At 36.6% G+C, this 27,308-nt stretch overlaps 1 long non-coding RNA gene across 1 annotated transcript; it reads right to left on the bottom strand.

Annotated features, from left to right (window-relative positions):
• On the bottom strand, positions 1-27,308 carry LOC121148225. Its single transcript, XR_005882522.1, has 3 exons — positions 27,242-27,308; positions 19,328-19,333; positions 1-21 (listed from the first exon to the last, which is right to left on the bottom strand). It is a non-coding gene; the product is annotated as an uncharacterized LOC121148225 (long non-coding RNA).

The raw sequence follows: 27,308 nt of genomic DNA, 5'->3' as shown, positions 1-27,308 counted from the left end.
CAAGAGCCTCTTCCAGGTCTCCTGCACGGATGAAGGGTCTCAAGGCTTTGGGCTGTCCTCCACTACCTTCCCAGACCACAAGCAGAGAGCTAGATGGGAAGCAGGGTCACCAAGATTAGAATCTGCACCCATATGGGATCCCAGTGCATACAAGGCAAAGACTACCACACCAGACCCTTGAAAGGAACACCTATTTTCACTGTTTTGCTTAATCACATCTTAAAACTAGGAGGCATGGGATGATTTTTAAGGGAAAGTAAAAGAAAAGGAAAGGAAAGCAAAATAAAGCAAGAGAATGTGGAAGAAAGTTCCAGCTTTCTTAGTTTAGTTAGCTTCCTGCTCTCATTGAGCTTCATTAATAACCTGAATCTCAGTTTATTAATCTGATAGGGGAAGGTCTAGGTCAGATGGCGTGTTGAAATATCACATGCAAGGACTACTTTGGAGCTCTCACCTGTTCACTCATGGAGCCCTGCTAAAATTAAAAAATAAAAAATAAAGTGAAGTCACATCAACACATAATGAAACACATGTCTGGAAGTGCATTGGGACTGAACAACCACAACCCTGTGTCTCAATATTTTTAAGTCAACTGGTTATGATCAAATACCCAGCAATTCCACTGTATAGCCCTCTGCCTACTGTTTAGCACCTGATAATCTGAAAGTGCTTCTTTTTTTTAAAAGATTTAAAATTTATTTTTCAAGATCAGAATTGCGAGAGAGAGAGAGGAGATAGAGCTGCTCTCTATTGGTTCACCTCCCAGGTAGTTGCAGTGACCAAGGCTGAGCCAGAAAGAAGCCAGGAGCCAGGAGATATATTTGAGTCCCCCATGTGGGTAACAGTTGCCCAAGAGATCTGGTCATCTTCTGTTACTTGACTAGGCATGTTAACAGAGAACTTACCAGAAGTGGAGCAGCCAAGACTCAAACAGGCATTAATATGGGGTCTTGGTATTGCAGACAACTGGGCTCCTTTTTTTTTTTTAAGATTTGTTTATTTTTATTTGGAAAGGCGAACATACAGAGAGGAGGAGAGACAGAGAGGAAGGTCTTCCATCCAATGGCTCTCTCCCCAAGCAGCTGCAACTGAGCTGATCCAAAGCCAGGAGCAACTGAGCTGATCCAAAGCCACGAGCCAGGAGCACTTCTGGGTCTTCCACGTGGGTGCAGGGTCTCAAGGCTTTGGCCCATTCTAGACTGCCTTCCCAGGCTACAAGCATGGAGCTGGATAAGAAGTGGAACTGTTGGGATTAGAACCAATGTCCATATGGGATCCTGGTGCATGCAAGGCAAGGACTTTAACCACTATGCTATCATGCCAGGCCCGACAATTTGACTCTTAATGCCACAAGGCCGGCCCCCCTAAGGGTACTTCTCACCTCGGATAAGCTCACTGCAATTAGGATGATGCTAAAATAATCTTAGAAAATACTTGAATACTCCATCGAAAAATTTTATTGCAATATGTGTATCAGAAATTAATATTCGAATTATAGAGACTGTTAGTATTACGTATTCAGCCATGTGCTTTAATCTGCATCTTTGAGTAAAATCAAGCAATTGGTTAATTAAATGGAGACAAGCAGTTGGGCTACGGGTCAAGAAATCAGCTTGCCTGTATTTTGTGCTGAAGTTGCTGAGTGTGACACTGACTCAGGGTCCTGATAGTCACACCTGGAGTCAGCAGTCATGGCTCAAGGGTTTGGATTCCTGTCCCGCGAGGATGAGAGCAAAAGCAGTTTGCCAGCTTCCAGATGCAATCTCCCATTTGCTGAGGTGTTTGATGAATAAAGTGGTGGATGAGACCCGTCATTCAAAAAAAATGTTAATAAAAATAAATTTGAACCAGGCATGATTGGTATACATCTATTGAACAGAAACTTAAATGTCTTAAAAATGTATTTGTCTAAAAGACAAAGATGGTGAAAGGGGAAAAAGAGAGAGAGAGAGAGGTGTCCACTCAGAAGTCACTAGAAAAGAGGACAACAATCAGCATGACATATTTTCATTATTTACAAATTAAGTATAAAAGCAAAAATATTTTAACTCTTTCTTAAAGAAAATAGTTGTAACAAATGCCAAAATAAATACCATTTGCAGTGGAATCCTATAATATCTGTATTTACATAATATCTTCAATATTCACACATGCTGGAGAATACACGAAAATGCTCTCCCTTTTTAAGAATAAATAACATTTTATTGTATGCAAATAGCACTTTTTTGTTTTTCCAGTCATTGATTATGAACATTTGCATCGCTTTGCACCTTAAATATCATATTTAACTTTGCTATAAACACCAACATACAAATATCTCTTAAATTCTTCTTGATAGATGTCATTCAATAAAATTGCTGGAAAATTTAGAAATTTAATTTTTAATTTTGCAGAACCATCCTAGTCTTTTCCACAGCAACTTCACCTCACCTCTTCACTGACAGTGCATAAGAGACTTGTTTCCCTCCATCCACGCGGTCTTTGTTTTCTATTTTTCTTAACATTCATTCTAAAAATGAATTCATCTAAGTGCATGTGCCACATGAGCTGTTTTAGAGAAAAAAAAGAAGCAAATGAACTATATACCAAATCAAATACAGGAAAGAATGATTAAAAGAGTCATTATATATATATACTTTCTGACAAGATATTTGAAAGTTGAGAGGAAATGGATGATTTCCCAGCAAAACAGATATTGCCAAAATTCACCCAAGAAGAAAGGGGAAACTTAAATACATCAGTTACCAAAAGAGTTTCGAAAAAGACACTTAAAGATCTACCATTGAAAAAGGCACCGAGAACAGATGGATTCCCAGCTGAGGTTTATGTAACATGCATTTTATATAACCTTTAAGAAAGAGAGCTTTTCAAAGTTAAATTATTTCAGGACTTAGGAAAAAAGATGAAAGACCTCCCAATTCATTTAATAAAGGAAATACAACTCTTTTAAAAACATGACCAAGACAGAACAACAACAACAACAACAACAACAAAAGGTGGTAGATAGAACCAGTTCATGAAAACAGATCCACAGCTTACTAAAATATGAAGAACTATGTTGTCTATTAAATGTATAACATATTCTATACTCTTCATCATTAGGAATGCAGACATGGAGTAAAAAAATAAATTTCTGACACATCTAATTTGTATGAAGAGGAAAATAATAAATATAATATCAAGTTAACATATGTCTGATATGTGTTAGTTACTGTGAGGTGAAATAAAGAAAAACTGAACAAGAGAATGTAGATGGAATTGGGGTGGTAAGGATCTGGGTGGCAGCAGGGATTGGTTTGTGTTTGTCTCTAAAGGCATCACCCAGGTGGTTAAAATAGCAAGAACAGACAGCTTCACTCCCAAGGCACTGGGGACACAGCAGCGGGACCACTCAAAGCATAGAGGGAAAGCAGTACCCAATCCTGAGGAGCAATACTGGAGGGCTGTTAACCAAGAGTTGGCATTCTGTGACTTCCCACTAAACTCTATAGATTTGGAAGCTGTTTGGGGATTGAACTGAATGGGAACAAATTAGAAGGCTTTTGCAATAATCTTGGCAACAATTCATGGTGCCTAAGATTAACACAGTGACAGTAAAGATAATGAGAAATGGTGTGACTCTGAATTATATATATACACACAAATATATATACAATATATATGTCCACTCATATATGTATATATAATTACAACCCATCAGTATTCTCCTTTAGTTATTAAAACTGTTTTGTTGAGCACTTAAAGTAGTCCACATACTCTATTTTAGAAATACAAAAGTTGAGTTAAAAAATAAAACCTCTATAATATCCTCCCAATCTTTCACTGAAACACATTAAACATATTATATATATATGCATGTGTATATAAATATATATATACACATATATAAAATCAAGAAAATAACTTGATGTATTAAGTTCTTGGTATGAAGGAAATAAAAGAAGTGATCAGTATGGCCCCAAGGAGCTGGGACAGAGAAGTAACAGTAAGACTGAAATATAGTTGGATGAATAAGTCTGATTGAAGGCAAATAGATACCATAAGGTAAGTCTGAAAGGTTATCTTTGTCATTTACTATTGCCTTTAAGCTCCTAGTGTTCATAATTATATACAGAACTTAACAAATGAAGTAAACTTCACAAAAGACAAAGTGTCCCCTTTTGATGGCGTAATATTCTAACTAGAAAATTCAAAAATGTCATTACAATTGGAATTAGCAGGTATAATTGATCACAACTAAACTCATGAAAGTGAATGAATATGAAATAGTCAATAACAGTATTACATTTCCCTAGCTTATTAACAAGAACTCAGGGGAGAATAAATAAAACACTTCCGATAGTAATGAGGAAAGCATTAGTTATTATGCATAAAATCTATGAAAAAACAGAATGTATATTCAATACAGTATTCCATTTAGCAAACCAAAATATGCACAGAGAAAAGATACATTGCTTTGAATGAGACAATTTTGATACATAAAATGTTAGTTTTTCCCAACATAATATATAATGACAATTATTTTAAGACATTCTATACACAGTATATGATCAATATATCTATGTGAGAATATAAATGTTGAAGGATAACCAGTAAAATCTTGAATATGAATACTATAATGGCAATGATTTGATGTGCCAGATAGCAGAAAAAAAACATAAAATCATTAAAATAAAATTAGTGTAGTGTTAGCATAAACATATTCCCAAAGATGGACAGAAAGCATAATGTATGATAATGATATCATTTCCACATAGCAAGGAAAGGATGAGCTAATAAATGGAGTACACATCTGGAACAAGATGCGACTTAGACACAGTATTACTTCACAAAAAATAAGTTCCCAGTGATTAAACACAATACTTTAAAACAAAGAAATGACATGTCTTTGGAAGAATACCTGAATGAACAGACAAAAGTAGATGGCCCTTAAAACTGGCTTCCCCACTTCCTGGCAGTTCATCAGGACATCGGTTAATAGAACTGAACTAGAGTCCTTCTTTCTTCTACTGACACAGGTGTTTGGTATACCAATTCCGCACAGAATATTACAATGATATAGGACCCCCCAGCTCCACTCCTATTTAGATTGACCCAGGCTCTCACACAAACAGTCTGGCAGAATAGCATGTCAGTGGAGGAAACCAAATTATGCCATTCAAAAATATGCCTCTGTTGCACAGAAAACATTGTTGAGATAAAGAAGCAACAAAAAGGAAAGCCTCTTTCTGTACTCCAACTCCTTAAAATCAGGAGGTAAACTGTATTTCAGTGGAGACAACTCATAGCCCAGATGGCACCGGAGGAATCTGTAAGCAGACCTCACTTCATTCTTTTCTCCTCATGCAGCTGCTATCACGCAGGTTTCTGCCCTTAGAGGCTTACAACTGCTTCCATTGTTCTTCCATTCTCCCTATACATTTATCCTTTAAGATCTATTATTTGTTTATTTGAAATACAGATTTACAAAGAGAAATAGTACCAGGGGCAAGAAATCTTCTCAAATGGCCACAACAGAAGGGGCTAAACCAGGTTAAATCAAGATCCTATTAGTTCATTCAAGCCACAGGGGCTCATGCACTTAAACTTTGTTCCATTGTTTTTCCACGATAGATTAGCAGGGAGCTGAAAAAGAGACCAGCCAGGATGCAAACCAGCATTCCCATATGGGAGACCAGTGTTGTGAGCAATGGCTTAGCCTGCCATTAGCCTGTGATTCTCTTTTGCAGGTGCTCTGTACACTACAATTCTAAAGAACTACCTTACCTGACCTTTCATTTCTTCCATGCTGTATGGCTTCTTTTTCTCTTGCTGATCTATCGTTTGTTTCAGGGTCTGTTCTAACTCTGAAGTTATGAATATTGAGAGGGAATTTGATTTCCTCCCATCACGCTTGTCTAGGCATGAGTAATACTGATCTCCATCTCACTCTTTTGCACATAATAACGCACTTATTTAAAGCAGTAAGCACAAAGCAGCGAAGACAAAAAGCACTTTGAATGGAAAAAAAAAATGATCAAGAGAACCAGAATTAGGAATGATTCAGATGTTGTAACTGTGAGAGATTCTTTAAACAAAACTGCTTAGCAACTTAAAGGCTGTGTTATGAAAGATGATCAACACACCTCAAGATATGGGGCAATTATAGTAGGAAGAAGAAAATTACAAGAAGTCAAATGGTACACTGAACAAACAAAAATACTTTGACAATCCAGATGGAGATTTGCCAGTAAACTGAAAACAGCAAAGGGAACCAGTAAGTCTAAGGCAACGGATCAATAGAAGTGAATAAATTCAAATGCAGTAAATAATGGAAGACAAGTTACAGCATGTATTGATTGTTCACCTGGTCAACTCTTTGCCTTCAAGGTCATTAATTCTCATAAAAGTCTCAGAAAACATTTCATTCTGTTCCCTTCATTTTTCTGACCCATTACATAACTCTCTCTCTCTCTTTGTCTCTATCTCTCTCTCACACACACAGAAGGTATATTTACATAAACATAAAATGAAGTATGCCTTAAAGAAATGAGTCAAGAAATTTCCATCAATGGTGAACATTGGAGAATATACTGATACAATATTATAACACCTGTGACATTATTAGGCTCTAGAATTTTATAAAACCACCATGACATATGCAGTTTATCATTGAATTAAATGTCTACATGAATTAAAGATCTATGTAAATCCTTAAGACAACATCAAGAATCAAATAAGCACCTAATGAGTGAACATTCTTGCTGCTCTTCTTAGTATTAAAACTGTTTTATTACATACTAATACTATCAAACAAAGCATAAAATCACAAATTGCACACCAGCAATGCAGACTCTGTGCTGTAGCGGACGGAGGCTTTGTTTAGGACACCAGCATTTCTCATGCAGTACCTCTGCTTAAAGTTCAGGTTCCTGCTGAAATACTTTCTGTGAGGCAGGAGATGCAGCGGGAAGTGTTTGAACCTCTGACACCCACATGGGCAATGCAGACGAAGCTCCTGGATCCTGGTTTCAGCCTGGCCAAGCTCTAACTACAGTGTACATGCGAAGAGTTGAGTAACAGAATCTCTCTTCCCTCCTCACCATTTTCTCTGTCTCAAATGAATTTAAGAATAATACAAAGTATATACCTCTGGCTTCGAAGAGGAACATAAATGCGTAGGGCCCACAAAGCATGTGCGGAAATGCATATTATGAAAAATCATGTATGGATTTCAAAAATCTTTTATGAACTCCATTTCCATAAACTTTTTCAGTGTTTATCTCCCTGAAATGGTTGAAGTTAGCTCTCTCTCGCCAGGAGGCCAAAAAGTTCAACTTCAGGATGTTCCCCAGTCCTTAGATTCTGACCTTATCTTAGGCTTATGTGGCCTGAAAAATGTCCAGTCTACTCAGTCACTCTTTGAGTTGATCAGAGAGGTTTGAAACATTCAAATATATTGGGTTTCTTTGTTGTTGTTTTTTGGAAAACTGTGTTTACGTTTACAGCTAAAATATGAGACTTTTTCATTCACTACTTCATCTAATATCCTCCATCTGTTAAAAAATTTTATCAACTAAATCTGAGCTAAAACAAGCATAATTAAAGTTCTATCTGATTTTCTCTTGCTCCTTGTACTTGCAGTGTGTTAAATATATAAGATTGATTTTTAAAAATGTTTTGTAAATGCAGCATATTAATAGTTGGACATATTTTAAGTCAGCTATGTAAATTTGAGTGTAATAATTAATTTTTACTGTTGAATAGCAGATTAATCACCTGTGCAAACCTAAATTTACACATAATTTGTCAATGTTTATGTCATGAAAGCTCTAGAGTAGCTCTAATCCACACACTTCAATTAATATTACTTAATGGTATTTTGCATTGTATTAATCAAATGTTATTAATATAGAAGAAACAGAATTTTGGCTCTGTATTACTTTTTATATTTGAGATTGTTCATAGCGTTAGCAAATCAATGACTTAGGAGTTCAGTGACTGGCAATATGAGGTCATGGTCCCATTATAACTCACAGTCAGCCTTTGATGTTAGGACTCAGTTTAATATTGCAATAAGGTTTTTTGATGTCAATATTTAAAATGGTCACAGTAAAAGAATTTATTGAAATAGCTTTTAATAAATGGAGTTATGACAAGGATAAGAATATTCAGACTGGTAAATCTATTCAACACTGCCAATTCCCATTCTACTATGTGGAATATATGGAGAGCATTCAGAAGAGCCTCCATTATTCACCACTCATTTATTTATTCTATTATAATATCAGAATGAACTGGTAACTATTAGCATCGTCACTTCACTATTTAGAATATAACTCTAGGATATTATTGCCATTGAGTATAAACAATTCTGTTAAATGGTACTGGAGTGTTGCTTACTTATGGAAGAACGCAGAAAAAATAGGAAGTCATACAATTGAAATAGACACAAGGAAACGATTTAGATAGCAATCCCCTCTAGCAAACGGCCTCTATGTCACAACGGCAAGTTCAGGAATGACATATCATTAAATAATTCAATGCTCTCCAAGGCCTAACCTCTTCCAAAGCACCCATTTTTCTAATTTTAAAACTTCATGCTTATAATTGCACCTTTAATTGGTTGTGAAAGTATTTTGGTTTTTGAATATATTTCATCATATTTGTTCTGCTCACTATAAGCAAAGGTTGTTTTACCTCTGAAGTTGTTTTGGACTGCACACATACAAACATTTTTTTTGCACATCTATCCCTTTATTTTTTTCCTTCTATTTCATTTTTAATTTTATGATACAATTGCATAGGCTCTGGGATTTCCCTTAACCCCTGCCCCGAATTTCCTACCCCACCTGATTTTTCCCATATCCTTCATAAGCATTCATCAGGCTATCATTCTGCAACTTTAGTATATCCTGACATTGTTGGTAGAGACAATGACAGAGTCCATCATCTAATTGTCAAGATATATCCAAGTATTCAACTGGAAGTCCCTCTTCGATTTAGAAGTCCAGTGTACACTGCATTGTATCTTCACATCTGGAGAAGGTAGCCTCTATTACATAGTTACTATACATTCCTTTAAACAAAAAGCCATAAATCAAAATAAACACTAGGGGTCCCGGCGCGATGGCGCAAGTGGTTAAGGTCCTCGCCTTGCACGCCCGGGATCCCATATGGGCGCCAATTCTATCCCGGCAGCCCTGCTTCCCTTCCAGCTCCCTGCCTGTGGTCTGGGAAAGCAGTCGAGGACGGCCCAAAGCTTTGGGACCCTGCACCCACGTGGGAGACTCCTGGCTCCGGATCGGCATAGCATCGGCCCTTGTGCTCACTTAGGGAGTGAATCATCGGACGGAAGATCTTCCTCTCTGTCTCTCCTCTCTGTATATCCACCTTTCCAATAAAAAAAAAATAATAAAAATAAATCTTTAAAAAAAATAAATAAACATAAGGAATAAAGCTTAAAAAAAAAGACAACACTATGGAGTTAAATAGCATGCTTCTGAATAAGGAATGATGAAGAAACAAAAATGAAAATAAAAAAGCCTTCTCTGATAAAGTGGTGCAACTGTGTGATCTCTGAGTCAGTAAAGAACTTAATAAGAGCAAAAAAAAAAAAAAACTATTTGCAAGAAATGAAAACAAAAATATCAAAACCTATGAGTTTCAGCAAAATAGTCTTGAAAGGGCAAGTGATCTTAACATTTGCATGAAGGTCACCTTAGATCAGAGAGAACATATGGCATTTGGCCTTTTGGGATTAACTTATTTCACTGAGGGTAACGGTCTCTAGTTGGGAGTATTTGATTGTAAATGGTAGAGTTTCATTCTTTTTAATGGTTGAGTAGTATTCCATAGAGTGGATGTACCACAGTTGCTTTATGCACTTCTCTTTGGATTGGTATTTGGGCTGCTCCCTTGTCTTTGCTATTATAGATAGTGTTGCTGTAAATATAGGATTTACAGATTCGTTTCTCATATGCAGATTTCATTTCCTTTGGCTATATTCCTAGGAGTGTGATATCTAGGTCTTGTTGTTTGGTTATTTTCAGTTCTCTAAGCACTCTTCCGTAGTGGTTATATTAGCCTGCACTATAAACTTGTGAATTCATACATTGTAGTGACGATGACCTGATTTTTATTTGATAAAGCCTTAGGAGTAGAATAGAGGAGAGTTCTTTGTATCTTCCTCACTCTGTAAAGCACTACACCTTACAGATGATTCCTCCAAAAACGACCAAGAGTGTATGTTGTTTCCTCTATTTCCTGCATGACATTGTTCACGTGTTGGCAATTTCGTAATTCTGGTTAGCAAGTAGTGGAATCTCATTTGATTTTAAGTTCCAATTCCCTGTGACTAACGTGATGAGGTATTTCATTTTCTTTGCTTAAGGCTACTTGTATAGCCTCTTCTCAATTGACTGTTCAGCTCCCTTGGCTATACTTTTATTAGATTTGTCTGTATATTTGGGGGACATAGGTCCTCAGTGCCGTATAAAGTTTGCTTATCTTTTCTTGGTCTGTGACTTGCTGTCCAAGTCATTAGTGTTATATTTGGATGAAAAATGTTAATAATAATACAATTTGTAAATTATTTTATACTCAATAATTTATATCCAGAACATGAAGATTTACTCCTATTTTAATTGACCTGTAATAGCTTTTCTTTTCAGCAGTTAGCTCTATAATCATCTGGAATTAAATTTCATGAATACCATAGAATTGGATCAAAAGAGTTTCAGAGTCGTGAAGCAACAATAAATATGCCCTGTTCCTGGCTTTAGCATTTTGCTTTCTAATGAGAAAGTCAGACAACTGAGCAATAAATAACAATATCACTGATTGTTTTTAGTGATGTAAAAATAAGAAAAGGAAATAGTCATTTTAAAAATAATTTCAGAAGTTTGCTGTAATATGTCTAATTAGCTTCCTTGGTCAGTGTGGTAATTAATGGCATCGCTTCCTGGTCTCATGATTTAGACATTGGAGAAACGAGATCAGTGTTACTCTGCATCATAATTACCAAGTGTTCATCTTTCTGAGAGCAGTGTGGAAAACCAGGCATACGATGTACTGAAATACACAGAGACAGTGCTTCAGTAGAGATTGCTCCTGAGCAAAGTGATAATCACACATTCAAGGAGGAGAATGGCCACTCAGAAACTACCTTCAGCAAGAATGTCGCAGGAGAACCCAGGATTGTGAAACAGCAAGTTAACCTGCTGCTTGTAATGCCAGCATCTGACAGTAAAGTGCTGAATTGAAGATTTCTTATTTTTTCTCTTTCTGTCATGCTTTTCTTTCCCTGAACCTGTTACTCTGTTTTTCAAATTAACAAATACATCATTTTTATAAGGGTAGAATAAGAAATGAATACATTTAGCTTAGCAATGTTTATATCTCACTACTGGGAACCTTTTGTTCTATCACCACCTCCAGCTTCCGATGCCAGCTACCTGCTATGTTAGATCCTGGACACACTGTTGATGGCTCAAGTAAATAGGTTCCTGATCTGGATTGAATTTCCTTGCTCCCACTCTTGCCCTGCTCCAGCTCGGGCTATTGCACTCACTTGAGAGACATTTAGCACGTGAATACCCTTGCCCTTTCTCTTCTTATTTCTCACATTCTATTTATCACCATCTCTCTCTCTTAAATAAATCTGTAAAAACTATAGAAGAATATAATATTTGTGAACTTTAGATGAGTGATGATCTTTATTCTATTTGCAATTTTTTTCTTTAGTGGAATGTGTTGTGGTCTAAGGGTCAGGATTATGGCACAAGTTACTTGCCCTTAGATGCCACGTTCGAGAAGAGGTTGATTTGCATAAGTTTTGTTTTATTGCCATGATTTTAATTTCCTCCATTATGCACTTATTTTGAAAAGGTCATTTATTTGTGTGTTTACTTATTTATTTATTTATTTATTTATTATGTATTTATTTATTGAAATAAAAAATACACCAAGATATTTTACGTAATGGTCAACTTCCCAAATGTCCCCAGCAACTAGCATTGGGCAAGACTCAAGACTATTTGGGTCTCCCACAGGCATGGCAGAAAGCTAAACACTTGAAACATCACTTGTGGCCTCCTTGAGTGTGCAATAACAGGATTTCCTGGCAGTCCAACATGAAATGCTGGCATGTCATGCAGTAGTTAATGCATTCCTCTTCCATGCCCAACCATATGGCACTTCACTCTGTCTTAACTATCGCCTTCGTTAAAGGGATTTGCAAGGTTTCCAGTAGTTTCTGGGTGTCTAAACACTTTCTTCTCACGTGCTTGAGACATTTAATTGATAAAGCTGCATACTTGATGGAAAACAACCCCATCTGTGCCCTTTGTGCCAAGAGGAAAACCTACAACCAAGCATGGTGGTGTCATTTGACATTGACAATCACAAACACAATCATATACTGACAGTTGCCTGGTATTCATTATGATGAAACCAATAAATACTGCCTCCTTTATTCATTCTCTAGATTTCAGCTTTGCACCTTTTCTTCTTACTCAAATCTGTCATTTTTTTAAACTGCTCCAATCCTCAAATTCAGGTGATTGTTGTACCTTTCTCTTCTCTACCATCATAACTGACCTCCTATCACTGCCTCTAGCCAGCCTGAATTTCTGTGCACTCATGGATAACTTCTCTGTGCTCCCAAGCTACGTCAGACAGTTTACTTGTTCAGAGACCTCATGTCAACCTGCCATTCAAAGACATAGCTGCTGAAATGTCCCATCTTTTCTGGAACTCACTGTATCTTTTATCTCCTCAATCATTTTCAGCACAACACAAACATGTTATCTGCAGCATTTTGAAAAACTAAGTCTTCTCTCCCACTTTCCCTATCATCAATGATCTTATGACTGTTCTCTTCTATAGCATTCCTTAAAAGAATTGCATATAATGAGACAGGATGTGGCATTTCTTGTTGTAGTACCTGGTTTCAGTCCTGACTACTTTGTTTCAGATCCAGTTTCTGATACCAAACATCCCTGAACCCACCAAGTGATAACCCAGTTATTTAGTCCTTGCTACCCAAGGGAAGATTCAGATTGAGCTTTGGCCTACTATCCCCATTCTGGCTTTTGCAGGCAAATGGAGGTAGATCAATAGATGGAAAGATTCTGTGTGTATATGAGCTAAAATGGAATGGAAAATGTAAACAAGTGATTTTTCATTCCTTTTGAACCCAGTTCCTCCCACTCCATTATCCGGTTAGCTTTCTTGTGTCAACACATACTCCAGAAGGCAGCAGATAGTGATTCAAGCAAATAGGCCCCTGGATCCATGTGGAAGGCCTTGATTGACTTCCTGCCTCGTGGTTTCAGCTTGGCCCAGTCCTGGCTGCTAGGAGCATTTAAGGTATGGGACAAAGGCGAAACACCTCCCTCTCCCCTCCAAATAAATGAATAAATAAATTCTGAAAAACCAAAACACAAATTCTCCAAATTCAGCATTTCAGATGGCCCTGGCCTTTTCAGCTTTGCAATTTTCTACCATAGTATATATATTTTTTCCTTATTATTCAAATTATATTCATATTTGGTTGTGATAAGACATTATCCCCAAGCTGTCTTCCTAATAGCACAGATTTTGGAATTACACCAGACAAGTAGTTTTTAAAAGTATTTTTTGAGTGAAAAGGTGTTCCAGGGTGAATAGTATGGATACCCAGAAGTGAATTCACACTGAACCATAATTGAGACGACTCTGCTTTTTCAGAGGATTAAGAAGTAAAAGCAATTTTTGTTAAGACAAAATATCTTTGCCAAAATCTAACATATATATATATATATATATATTACTATGCTAATTTATTTATGCCTACATACTTAAGCACATACAAGCAATGATGGGTGGTTTTAATACTTTAATATTTTTTTCTTTATAAGAATTCAACATGTTATGTGCTATAATGTGACATTTAAACACAGGTATACATGTGTGCTGTTCAGAACAGGTTAACTGTCATCTCTCCTTTTTTTGGTGTCACTTTATGATTGGAGTCCAGGTGTTTCTTTCGTTTGCTCTATGATAGATATTAGGTTCCTATGAACTGTAGTCCTCTACTGTACCGTGTCACACTGGAAATTCTTTCCTTCAATCTGACTCTGATCTGGTGCAGGTTATCCCAACTTTCTCTACCCTCCCAATCTCTAGGTTATCACCTAAAGTTTGTTCAGATTAAGATTCTTCTTAGTTTTCCCACGTGACAGAGAATATGTGATGTTTGTGTCTGGCACATCAGATAGCATTATTTAACATCAAAAATCGTCAAATTTAGAATCTCGAAAGTTTCGATGCAAAAACAAATAGCCTGCGTTTATCTTATGTGATTTACGTGATAGTTAAAATAAAACTATTTTTTGAGTGTTCTTGGAGAATTCTGTGCTAACTGAGATCTGTTCCAATGGTGTGTTGGGTGTGGGGGGAAGAGGGGAAATATTACACACTTCAGTTGAAAAATTAAGAATCATTATATTTCCCACAGCTTTCTATAAGCCATTTAACTCATTTGCAACATGGCATCCTGAAACCCTCGACTCGTGTACTCAGTGAAATTTACAGCAAATTAATTGAATAACATTGTGATAAAAATTTGCAGGTATTTAGTTTTTTAAATTTTTTTTTCAATACTGAATCTTTTTCTCTGAACTGCTGATATTTTAGTCTTTGTTACACACTCACTTCACATTCATTTCATGATGTTTCATTATTCAGGTATTTGAAGCATCGGCATTTATTTTCAATTCATTACTGAACTCCTTGGACATGGAATTCACATCAGTCTTTTTTGTGTTGCTCCGTTTCTGAAGCTTATGATAAGTACTCAATAAACACATGCTCATGTATTAATGAATTAAAACATCTAACTCACTTTTGTCCATCTGGACTCAACAGATAACACATCACTAGAATTCATAGTTAGCAAAAGCTGGTCCACAGATAAAATTGAGATCAACAAGTCATTTTATTTTGTTAAGATGCACTTTTCCTTTTGTGGTCTCTGCAAATGTTAACAGAGATCTAATCTCATTACAGAAAATGAAACTGTTTTGACTAATATTTGATGTTTGCTGTTAGCTCTTCTCACTCTTGGAATTATTTAAAATTCCACTGGAAAGACTCATTAAATTTAGACTTTCTTTTGTAGGAACTCAAACATATAGGCTTGAGCTCTGCTGGTTAATACTGATTATACACTAAGACAGGAAGTTATATTTTTGGTTGCTTTAATGGAAAGGAAATGACTCATATCAATATTTGTATGCAATAGAGTCCCTGAATTTAGCTTTTCAGCTGGTGTGAAATCTAGCATTGATACAGTAATGTGAAACTTCCTTATCCTAAACTGAAATTTTCTTGCTGCGACTTTCTGTCAATCAACTATCACATCTTTCTTCAAGTTCATGTTAGGATGTGTTTTGTACCTAAAAGAGCCTTGTAAAATTGTGCTGAAGTCATAGAATGTTATGATTTGAGATACACTGTGTAATCAACTAAATTAGAACAAAGCATCACACTTATATTTGGAATTGGTGGCAAAATATTAAGCACTTTGGGCTAATAACAGATTTAAATATGCCTTTCAACATTTATGAATGATGGATATATATTATGTATATTATAAAGTGGGAAATGTGTTCCAGAAATAGAATTACTGTTATAGTCTCCATCTCTTTATTATTACTTGCTAGGAAGTGATAAGGAACAGGAAAAGTATGTAAAAATAGCAGTGCAAAAACGATAAGAAAGCACTCTGAATTAAAATTGAGCAAAGAACAAAAGTTCCAAGTATCTATGCAATTATACGATGAGCATTTCAAATTCTTTATTGTAGTAGGTATTGTGCCTTTCACACTCCGACAAGACAGTCAATGTCCTAACTGGACTGGCCATCATATCCCCCATGTGCGTTTGGACATGTCATCCACCAAACAGGCATGAGCAACTAAAAGGCCCAATCCCTATTAATTCACTCCAAGGTTGGACCACATATCCTGTGGCCAGAGTCTGAGTCTGGAAGTCTTGTCATAGGGGACTCCTAAGAAAACCTGTCTGGGCTGAGCATGTGTTTTTATACATGTGTGAGTATACATATGAGTCTGCTTAGGCCATGCAAGAGTAAAGTCAAATAGTTGGGGAAATCTATCAACCAAGAAAATGTAACTGCAACCTCCTTTTGATTGGAATTAGCAAACTGATTTCTCCAAAGACAATAGAAAAAAATTAGTATTCCTGAGCTCAGCACAATGGCTTTACTGTCTAACCCTCCACCTCTAAGCACCAGGTGGGCACTGGTTCATGTCCTGACTGCTCACTTCCCATCTACTGCCCACTCAACATTTATGTAAATGCTCAAATGAACAATTACACATTAAAAATATTTAGCTGCTTCTAAAGTGTGCAATATGTATAAAGAGTTTAGAAAAAGACAGGATAATGATCAGCTAAAAACGTGAGAAATAACAAAATATGTTTTCAGGAATTTTGTTACATTAAAATGTAACTATCTAACTTGTTATTTCTTATTATGGCCAAATAGTTTAGGTTTATTTCCAAATTTATCCAACTGATATTTATTTCTTCACATTTTTCTGATTGAAGAGTTTTATGTAATGAGATATAATTCCTTGCTATTATATCCCATGCCATGATCTAGGCATCACCTGTAGTATCAGAAGTTGTTATTAACATCAATGCTAATATGAACACATCAAAATGTTCTTAAGTGTGGTAAGATTTTCCAAGAAAATTTCAGGGATCTGGGGTTCCAAGAGTGTCTCCCACACCAAAAATAGGTCTTCAGCTAAAATGACTTATCAGATTAAATATGGTTCTTAGAAACATTTGTATTTAGTGATTATATTCTGAAATGATTTAAATGCAAGGCTAATGATACAATGAAATCACTTTAAGATTCTCTGTGTGTTCACCTGATATTTTTTCAACATAGGACCATTTGATACAAGAGTTCTTTCTGTCAGCAAGTGAGGAAACTGCTGGAAACACTTGATACTGTTTGATGCACAGCAATTAACCATGACAAAATTAAGTTTTAGCAAAGCAGAAAGGGACAGAGAGCATAGTGCAAAAGAAATGTGGGTGGACAAAAAATAAAATTGAAAAATTGGCACAGCAGTCACCACCGAAAATGAGGCCAGTTCACATGAATTAAAACAGAACCTGGGGGCCGGCTCTATAGCGTAATGGTGAATGTCCTCATCTTTAATGCACTGGGATCCCACATGGGCACCGGTTCTAATCCCGGCAGCTCCATTTCCCATTCAGCTCCCTGCCTGTGACCTGGGGAAGCAGCCGAGGACAGCCTAAAGCTTTGGGTCCCTGCACCCACGTGGGAGACCCGGAAAAAGCTCCTGGCTTCAGATTGGCTCAGTTCCAGCCAATTTGGGGGGTGAGTCAATGGACAGAAGATCTTCCTCTCTGTCTTTCCTCTTCTCTGTATATCTGCCTTTCCAATAAAAATAAATAAGTTTAAAAAAACAAAGAGAGATAACCTGGAAACTAACGTGACACCATCTTTAAAATAATCTCTTTCTTTACCTCTGTAAGTGCCTCAATGGATAAAAACTTGGTATTACTGTGTTTATTCCATTCCTTTCAAATTTCTTTTTCCATGACTGTTTTTCTTATTTTGATATCAAGAAAAATCATTCACACTAATTGATAAATCAGAAAAATAAGTAGATAAAAACACTAAAATGTAATAGTTAACTCTTTCCATTAATGTTATCAAAATATGTACAGAAACAGTTAGTAGTATTATCTTTCACACAAAATCCTGTTTTTTATATACATGCACTATGTGCACGAGATTGCAATCTGTTCTGTGGGTTAGGGTTAAGGTTAGGGTTAAGGTTAGGGTTAAGGTTAGGGTTAGGGTACATGATGCTTACAAAATACCAAAAAGGAAATTCTTGATAATAGTTTACTTAGATGTTATGTACTTTTTCCATGAATTTCTGTTTCTTCACATTGTTTGTACAAAATATATTAGGTGATCAGGATGAGGGAGCTTAATACTTATTTATGACCACTTTTTTTCCAGGAAATGTGAATGTATCATTTTAATTGTGTTTCACAATGAACAGACTTTGGAAATGCTATTTAAAAGAACTAAAACGATCAGCTCAGGGTCACCTACACCCACACAAGTGGTGATGCTGAAGTAGCATCCCAAGCTCTGCAGCCCTGTGTCCTGTGCTGCCACTTTTTTTTTCAGTTGATTTTTTTTTTAATTTCAGATTTTATGGTACAATTGCATAGTGCCTGGGATTTCCCCACCCCCCAAATTTCCAAACCCCCGACTGATTTTCTCCATATTATTAAAAAAAAGTATATCCAATAAATTGCATGGTAGCCCAGCAGCTAAAGTCCTTGCCCTGCAAGCGCCTGAATACCATATTGATGCCAGTTTGTGTCCCAGCAGCCCCACTTCCTATCCAGCTCTCTGTTTGTGGCCTGGAAATGTGGTCCAGGCCTAAAACTTTCGGACCCAGCATGCCTGTGGGAGACCTGGAGGAGATGCCTGGCTCCTACTTCGGATTGGCTCAGCTCCAGCCATTGCAATCACTTGGGGATTGACGAATTTCCTCTCTGTACATCTGACTTTCTAATAATAAAATAAAATAAACCTTTAAGAAAATAGTATAGTTCTTTATGAGCAATCATAAATCCATCAGTCTGTTACTTAAGTGTGCCGCAACATTGTTGGTGCAGACAATGTCAGACAGTCCAGAATCTCATTGTCTAGATATTTGTAACCGTTTCATTGGGAGTCCATTTTTTCTGTGGACGACCTTTATGAAGAAAACTATAAAAGAAACAAACAAACAAAAAAAGAAACAGAAGAAAACATTGAAAAATGGAGAAATTTACCTTGTTCCAGGATTAGCAGGATCGACATCATCAAAATGTCCATATTACCAAAGGTAATATACAGATTCAGTGCAATCCCAATCTGAATTCTAACAACATTTATCTCAGAAATACAAAAGAAGATACAAAAGTTCATCTGGAACAACAAGACACCGTGAATAACCAAAGCTATCCTGAGGAATAAAATCAAGGTGCAGGAATCATAATTCCAGACCTCAAGACATACAACAGAGCAGTGGTTATCAAAACAGTCTGGTACTGGCACAGAAACAAAGAAGACCAATGGGACAGAATAGAAACTCCAGAAGGGAACCCACACATGTATAGCCAACTAATTGTTGACAAGAAAACTGAAAACAACCCAGGGGAAAAGCCTGGTCTCTTCAACAAATTCTGTTAGGACAATTGGATAGCAGCTTGCAGAATTAAGAAGCAAGACCCACACCTGTCACTGTATACAAAAATCAGCTCTAAATCGAGCAAGGACTTAGGTCTACACCCAGAAACCATCAAAATATTAAAGGAAAACATAGGAATCACTCTCCAAGATACAGGAAGAGGGAAAGACTTATTTTAAAACACACCAAAAGCATAGGCAGTCAAAGACAAAATAAACAAAGGGGACTATAGCAAACTAAAAAGCTTCTGTACAGCAAAGGAAACAATTGACAAAGTGAGTAAGCAACCAACAGAATGGGAAAAAAATTTTTCACACTACACAAGTGATAGAGGGCTAATATACAGGATTCACTAAGAGCATCAGAAACTCAGTAAAACCAAACCAAAACAACAACAACAAAACACCGTGAAGAAGTGAGTAAAAGAAATGAACAGACATTTTTCAAAAGAGCTGATACAGATTCAAATGACTAGCAAAGATATGAAAAGATGGTCAGGCTCCCCAGCCGTCTGGAAGATACAAATAAAAACCACATTGAGATTCCACCTAGCCCCAATGCATTTAGCCTATGTTCAGAACTCTGTCCTGTGCTTTCTATATCTGCCTTGCTGAAATCGTGTTGCCTTTTGAGAGATATTTGGCATCAAATGAGGTCGTGCAAGTGGTGATCTCATGTTGGATTAGTGGCTCTGTAAAGAAAGGATAGAGAGGAATCGACATTGTGGCACAGTGGGTAAAATCACTGCTTGTGATGCCAGCATCCCACATGGGCACCAGATCATGCCTTAGATGCTCCTCTTCCCACCTACAACTCTATTCGCAACCTGGAAGAAAGCAGTGGGAGAAGATATTTGGCTCTTCTTCCAGCATTTGAGTCCTAGAAAAAACTTCTGACTCCTGACTTGAGCCTGACCCAGCCCTAGGCATTGCTGCCATCTGGGAAGTGAATCAGCAGTTAGAGGATCTCTCTGTGTGTCTCTTCCTCTCTCAACATGTGTGTAAGTCTGATTTTAAATAAACAAATATTTAAATAAGTAGACACATATATTTTTTTTAAAACTGAGATTTGCCAGCGCAGTTATTCTGTCTCACAGTATTATGCCTTGCACCATGTAGGTGAGCCCCACGAAGGTCCTAAGTGGATGCCGCACTTGGAATAGGACCTTTTCATCCTCTAAAATTGCAAAAAGCAAATTTCTTTCTGTGGAGATCACCAGCCCTTGATATTCTATTATTTCAAAAGAAAATGCAGCAGGATAATTGATAAATCAAGGGAGTTGTTCACGAAAAGAACATGTTCTGAATATTGGAATATACTTACTAGTTTAGATCTACAATTTATTAAAAATAAAGTCAAACTAAGCATAATTCTACATTTTATTCTTATTATTAGGTAAACCATCTATACAGGTTTCAAATTATTGTGAAAATTTTGAGTCTAAAGACAAAAAGAGGTCTTTGATTCTGAGCAAAATAGAAATTGACATCCTTTCAATCCAATTATTTAGCAGGCATTGTTCCTCTTTATTATGTCAGTCAGAACTTTTTAGCTACTTTCAGGAATTTGCTGAATCAGAATCACCAGCTTAATTTCCTGACTGTTGAATCCAACGTTTTCTTTTGCTAGAGAAAAAGACTGAATGGCTAGGCAAGCAACAGGGCATTTGATTTGATTTTTGTTCTGTAATTTGCAAAGAAATTCCTGGTAACCCACTAGTGCTTCAACATTTGAGGTAGAAATGATCTTCTTATAAACACCTCATTCATGAATTCTAGGAGGAGCATCTCTACAATTCACTGAATGATAGCACAAATATATTTAATTCCTATATGCCTACCTGTGATCAGTACAGATACATTCATTATGTTAACATATAACGAATATTAAGGTGGTAAGTTTAATCATAATAATAGTAACTTCACATAGCTACCTAGAATTTTCTTTTTTATTTTTAAAAAGATTTATTTATTTTTATTTGAATGGTAGATATACGGAGAAAAGGAGAGACAGACAGAAAGATCTTCCATCTGCTGATTCAATCCCCAATGGCCACGATAACCAGAGCTGAGTCAGTCCAAAGCCAGGAGACAGGAGCTTCTGAGGCTTTCCCACAGCTGCAGGGGCCCCAGGCTTTGGCATCCTCTACTGTTTTCCTAGACCATGATAAGGAAGCCGAATGTGAACAGGGCTGCCAACATTAGAACCAGCTCTCATATGGAATCCTCGTGGGTGAAAGGCAAGGCCTTTAGACACCAGGCTATTGTGGCAGGTCCTACCTAGAGTTTTTCATCTAAGAGCATTCTATATACATAATTTTCTGTTTAAGCTAATGTAATATTTAAAATTTTTTAAACATAAAGAGAACAGATGTTTTATTATTTCATAGGTGCAGTTCTAATAAGATAACCATCATTTTTATTTGACCCTTTCCTCAATCATCTTCCTTCCTTTCTCTTTTTTCTTTAGGGTTTACAAAGACTTAATTTCAATCCACTTTATAGTCACAGGCTTCATGTACCACTAACCACCTCTCAAAAAATATAAAATTTGTGGAGAAAGGTACAATATGTTTGGTTGCTGATGTTTCTTTATCTTGCTTTGTATCAAGAAGTTTGATCCTATATCTTGGGCTGGTGTGTGGAATAAAATATTAAGCCAACATTGCCTATAGTGGTGTCTCACGTCAGAGGGTCAGTATGAGTCCCATCTACTCCACTTCAGCTTCCTGTTCATATAGGTAGGAAGGCCATGAATGCTGGCCTAAGTATTTGGTCCTTGCCATTCATGAAACCCTGAATGGGTCCCTGGTTATTTTCTTCAGTGTGGCCTAATTTGGCTAGATATGGCTGTTCGGGAAGTAAATAAGTGGAAAGAAAATATCTGTCTCATGTGACTGTGTGTGTCCTTCTGTCCTTAAAATAAATAAATGAATCTTTAAAAATAGTATGCATATGTGTACACATATATTAAAATATAAAATATTGCTGAAATAGTGCTTTATATGTACATATATAAATATATTTATATGAACCTTTAATAATAATGTATTGTCAATGCCAGAATTAAAAAAAAAAAAGATTATGTGATTTCCACAGCTATGGGCTTAATAAGGTTCTGGTGATGACAATGGAAGAAATAGCTGTTTAATTAGCACATTAAAATTGAAATTTGTCTGGGGGGATGCAGCCACTTGCAGCCAACCCCTATATTGTATCATGAAGAAACATAAAACACAAGAAATGACCAAAGTTCGTATGCTATAAACTTTCAGAGGTGCTTTTATCAAATCATGATAATAAATTATTTTCATATTTTCTAGATGCTCCTTGGCAACCATAGGACATAGTTTGCATACTGGTATAAACGTGAGGATTCACCATCTATTAATTTAAAGTCTAGAAGAATGTGTTCAACATTAAATTGGAAAGTTATTTTTTTATTATGAATTTAGATAAGCACAGAGCATAAATAAAGGAAAATAAGAACAGATCTTATAATCCACCATCTTTAAAAAAAAAAAATCACATACTGGTCTAAAAGATGTTTACCTGCCTTTTGGTGCAACACTAAAGCATGTCAGTTGATATAATCCAGATATTGGGGGGGTTCCCTTGGTGACCCTTCTTGGTAATGCCAGTTGTGAAGACCACAGAAGCCTCGCATCTTCATGGGCTGCTCTACATTCAGAACACACAGTAAGGCATACTATCCCCGACTGAACCCATTCCACCTGCTCTTCTTACTAAATCCCTGACTTCCCTCAAACACGCACACACATACCGTCAAGTACACATATATCCACTCCCATACATACCTTGGCCATTTAGCTACCAGGCTGTTTTATTTACTCAACTCTGTGATTTTTTAAAAGAAATATTGAATGCTCTAGGAATAGAAAGTGTTCTAGTTTCATAATAACTCAACGACCATGCTGCATTTTACTTGGCTTGTTGTTAAATTCCAGCTTCCTAGCCCAGATTCTTTCACACCTTGAATTTTTGGTACCAGATCTCATACTTCATATTCTCTCTCTCTCTCACACACACACACACACTCTGCCCATCTCTCTCTCTCTTTCTCTCTCTCTCTCCATCTCTCTCTTCCTCTTTCTGATCTTTTGGTTTCTACTTTAAAAAAAGAGATTTGAATTTTTGTTTATGTTGACATCTTTTATATATTCCCCTGTTTTCTCCCTGTACTAGCAATTGATTTGTCTCCTATTATTGCTGCTGCAAGCAAGCCCATGTATCATCCCACTGAAGTATATTGTTTCTTATTCTGATTTCAGTTGAGATTATCAAACCATAGGTTCAATGATGTACCCTCAGAAGTCGGTCATAGATTCTGTTTGCTTCCCATACTCCTTCACTATTCATGAAAAGAGAATCCAGAAAATGCATGTCAAAGAGTGTTCTTGTACCAGTAATGCAATTAAGGATCGTGGGCTAGGTTTGGACCTAATATTTACAATCCTAAAATCTTGCCCAAAATACATTTTAAATTTAGACACCAATACAACTTACTAAGCAATAAGATTTAAAAGGTGAGGAATTCACAAACATGGGCCATGTTAAAGGATAGAGTAGACCAGAAAGGAAATGCCCTGTGAATTCACAGGAAGAAAAAGCTGGCTTTGCTCTTACTAGGTTTCTTATGAGTTAAGTAAGGGGAGTGGTTACCCATGCTACTCCCAGACCACAAGTGAGAGAAAGCACTTCCTGGGAAAGGGGTTATTTGGCTAACAGGTGGATAGGGTTACATAAGACGTGGGAGAATGTGGCTTCCAATTTCTGCAACCAAACTCCTTAGCTCCCTAGCCCATTTTAATTTTGCTCCCTGTCTCTCTGGAAACTTCTAAGATATGTCCTTTGTCCTTGTTTTGCTAAACATTTAAGGAGTTGTATTTGTATATCAAGACTTTTTTATTATTAATTTAATACAATACAGGAATGCATTTCTTCTTTTCAATTATAAAAAAAATTTAAGCTCTTCTATTAACTATATTTTTTTCTTTTGAATTAGATTGTGGTTGAGTCATTTATTTGTTTACTGTATATTCACATCTTTTCTGTATCTTTACCCAAGATCTCAAAGATGTCTTTGTCCAATTCTTTCAGTAGTTTTTACATTTTCTCCTTTTGAAATACAGTGTGTTAAAATTCAAAATGTGTCCAGATAAGCATATAAGGAGTTTAGAAATTGTTTCTTTCATCATACGATAGTAACAATAAAAAGCTGAACAAAGTGAAATTCAAACATCCTTTTTAGATTTGCTGGAGAATTGAGTTCACAGGCAAGATTATAGATAAAAAATGAAGAAACAAATGGGTGGATACAATGAATTACAGCTTAATGGGATGAGTCCCCAGACCACATGCTTCTGAAGGAACATGTACTGGGATACGAAACCTCAACTGTAATTGATGAGTTGTTGGAAGCTTAATGTAGACACATCTGAACTTTCCTGAATTTTCCTTCCAGAAAGTTTTACAGTTATCATATTGAAGATCTAGGAAAACCCGCACAAATAACAACCTTTCATTTCAGAAGGGAGGGGAGAAAGTAGCTACAGTGAAATGTGCCACCACTTTGTTCCCCACGACAATGCTGCCTCAGGAGAAAATGCTTAACTAGAGCCAGACCTACTGATGATCTCTCAGAACCAAGCCCACCTGAGGGGGGAGAGGATTGCATTCCAACCCATGCCAGTCTTCCTGTCTAACAAGACAGATGGAATGGCATAGCTCACATTTGTTAGGACCAATTATAGGATTACAGAGTACTCACTTTCCCTCTCTAACCTCATGACTGTCAGATAAATAAGGTTCTTGTATAGCAACCATGGCTATAACTGAAAGAATTGTGAAATTCAGATATTATTCAAGAAGTTTCCAGGACAACTCAGAAGTGACAAGGAAGACAAAAGCAATGAACACAGATGTCATTCTTTGACAGATTGAGAGCGAACAGGAAAGACAGTCCAACTCCCGTTCAGATCAACAAAAATATCACACTTTAGGTCCATTTAATTTAGTTCCTTACACAAGATCCACTATGTTCAACTTACATCAGAATCTTAGAAGGGCAGCTAACAGTGCGGCCTGATGGGTTACACTTCCACCTGCACTGCCAGCAACCCTGATGGGTGCCACTGAGTTTTGGCATCTCCACTTCTGATCCAGCTCCCTGCCATGAAAGCAATAGATGCTCCAAGTGCCTGGGCCCCTGCACCCACTTTGGAGGCCCAGAAAAAGCTCTTGACTCTAAAGCTCCTGACTTGGGATTGGCTGAGACTCAGTCTCTCTCTGTTTCTTGTTTCTCTAGTCATCTCTACAACTTTTTCAGATAAATTAAGTGAATCTTTAAAAATAAATAAATAAAATGTAAAGACCACAAAAAAATAAAGAAAGAAGTAGAGGAAGCATCGGAATCCAACTTAAAAGGCAGAAGCGATGAAATCATCAAAAAGGAAATCACAACCATTGTGAACATGCTAAGGGAATCTAAACGAAGCAGTGAATAAATGTACAAGTGAATAAAGTAAACACAGATGAACCATCTAAGGAAGAAATTTTACAGATGCTAAAGATCAAAAACATTGTATAAAAATGATCCATGTGTTGATAGGCTTACTAATAGATTTAAAACTGCTGAGCAAAGAATTAATGAGTCTGAAGAATGCTAGTTGAAATGCTCAAAATTAAAATGAAATATAACATAAGACATAGAATAATCAAGAATTTTGTGATGGTTATGAAATCTGCAATGGGCTTGTATGCAAATGAATTCCAAAAGAAATATCAATGATAATTAGGCTTCCCCAAATTAATGATAGACACCAAACCACGGATTACCTTGTAGCATGAACACAAAAAAATCCATACTTTTGAGTATTGTGTTTAAGTTTCGGATATCTTGAAAGAAGCCAGGGGAAGAAAACACTTCACTTGACTACTTCGTTATTTTTTTTTTAATATCTGTACAGGAAAACATCTAAAACTGATTTTTAAAAGCCTAATAATTACAACCAAATAATTCAACAACTCTTAGAATATTTATCTATGAGCCCAAAAATGAACCGTTTATTTTATAATTTTAAAACTTTCAAGATTTTTTTTTTTCAGAGCAGAGACAGAAGCATCTTTCATTTTCCTAAGGATACAAATGCAGGATTCTTTAAAATTGCTTCTGATTCCTCAATATTTTATATTTATATTTTTTGCTGTTGCTGTGGTAGTGGGAAATATCTGCTTTCAGTGCACACATGGTAGGTAGGAAATATGGGCTCTCTTAGCTTGAGTCTTGATAGCATGAGGCAGGTGTAACTCAGGGCTGCGAAGTGGCAGTCCTGTTCCTGTTGTGTTCAGGGAGGATATACCAGAAATAATCTTGAATAATGTGCCACAATTCTCCTATACAAGATGTGCGTTTTTCTGTGCATGCAATGATGTTCGCAATTACATGGTTTTGGAGTTTGATGATCCTGATCCCTGCCTCATTTCCCACTTTGATTTCACATACTTTCATGCACCATTAGGGTACTCTAAGGATACGTCAGAAGGGAGTGACTTGCATCCTCAACTAATACCATTTGCTGTGAACATTCAGGCTATAGTTGACTCTGATTCACTCAATAATGATGATAAACGTTTCTCATGTTCTAGATATCGGGCTTCCTGCTCGCTCCTGAGATCTTGCAAGAATATACTTCTTCTCACTTCCTTGCCATTACTTTAATGGCGCTTTAGGAATGAAACGAAATAGCTCTGTGTCCTGGGACTACTATCTTGAATTTGAAAAATTCGCAACTTTCCCATAAGCACTCTATATTATGTATCTGTTACATTTTTAAAATATATATTTATTTTACTTTTTTAAAGATTTATTTTTTAGGCACCAGCACGATAGCGTAGTGGTTAAAGTCCTCACCTTACACTAGCCAGGGATCCCACAGTTGCAGGGTTCCGAGGATTTGGTCCGTCCTCAACTGCTTTCCCAGGCCACATGCAGGGAGCTGGA

This window comes from Ochotona curzoniae, unplaced genomic scaffold (assembly GCF_017591425.1).
Source record: "Ochotona curzoniae isolate NIBS_2020 unplaced genomic scaffold, NIBS_Ocur_1.0 scaffold_4683, whole genome shotgun sequence".
NCBI lineage: Eukaryota > Metazoa > Chordata > Mammalia > Lagomorpha > Ochotonidae > Ochotona > Ochotona curzoniae.
This window is presented reverse-complemented; position numbering and strand designations above follow the sequence as displayed.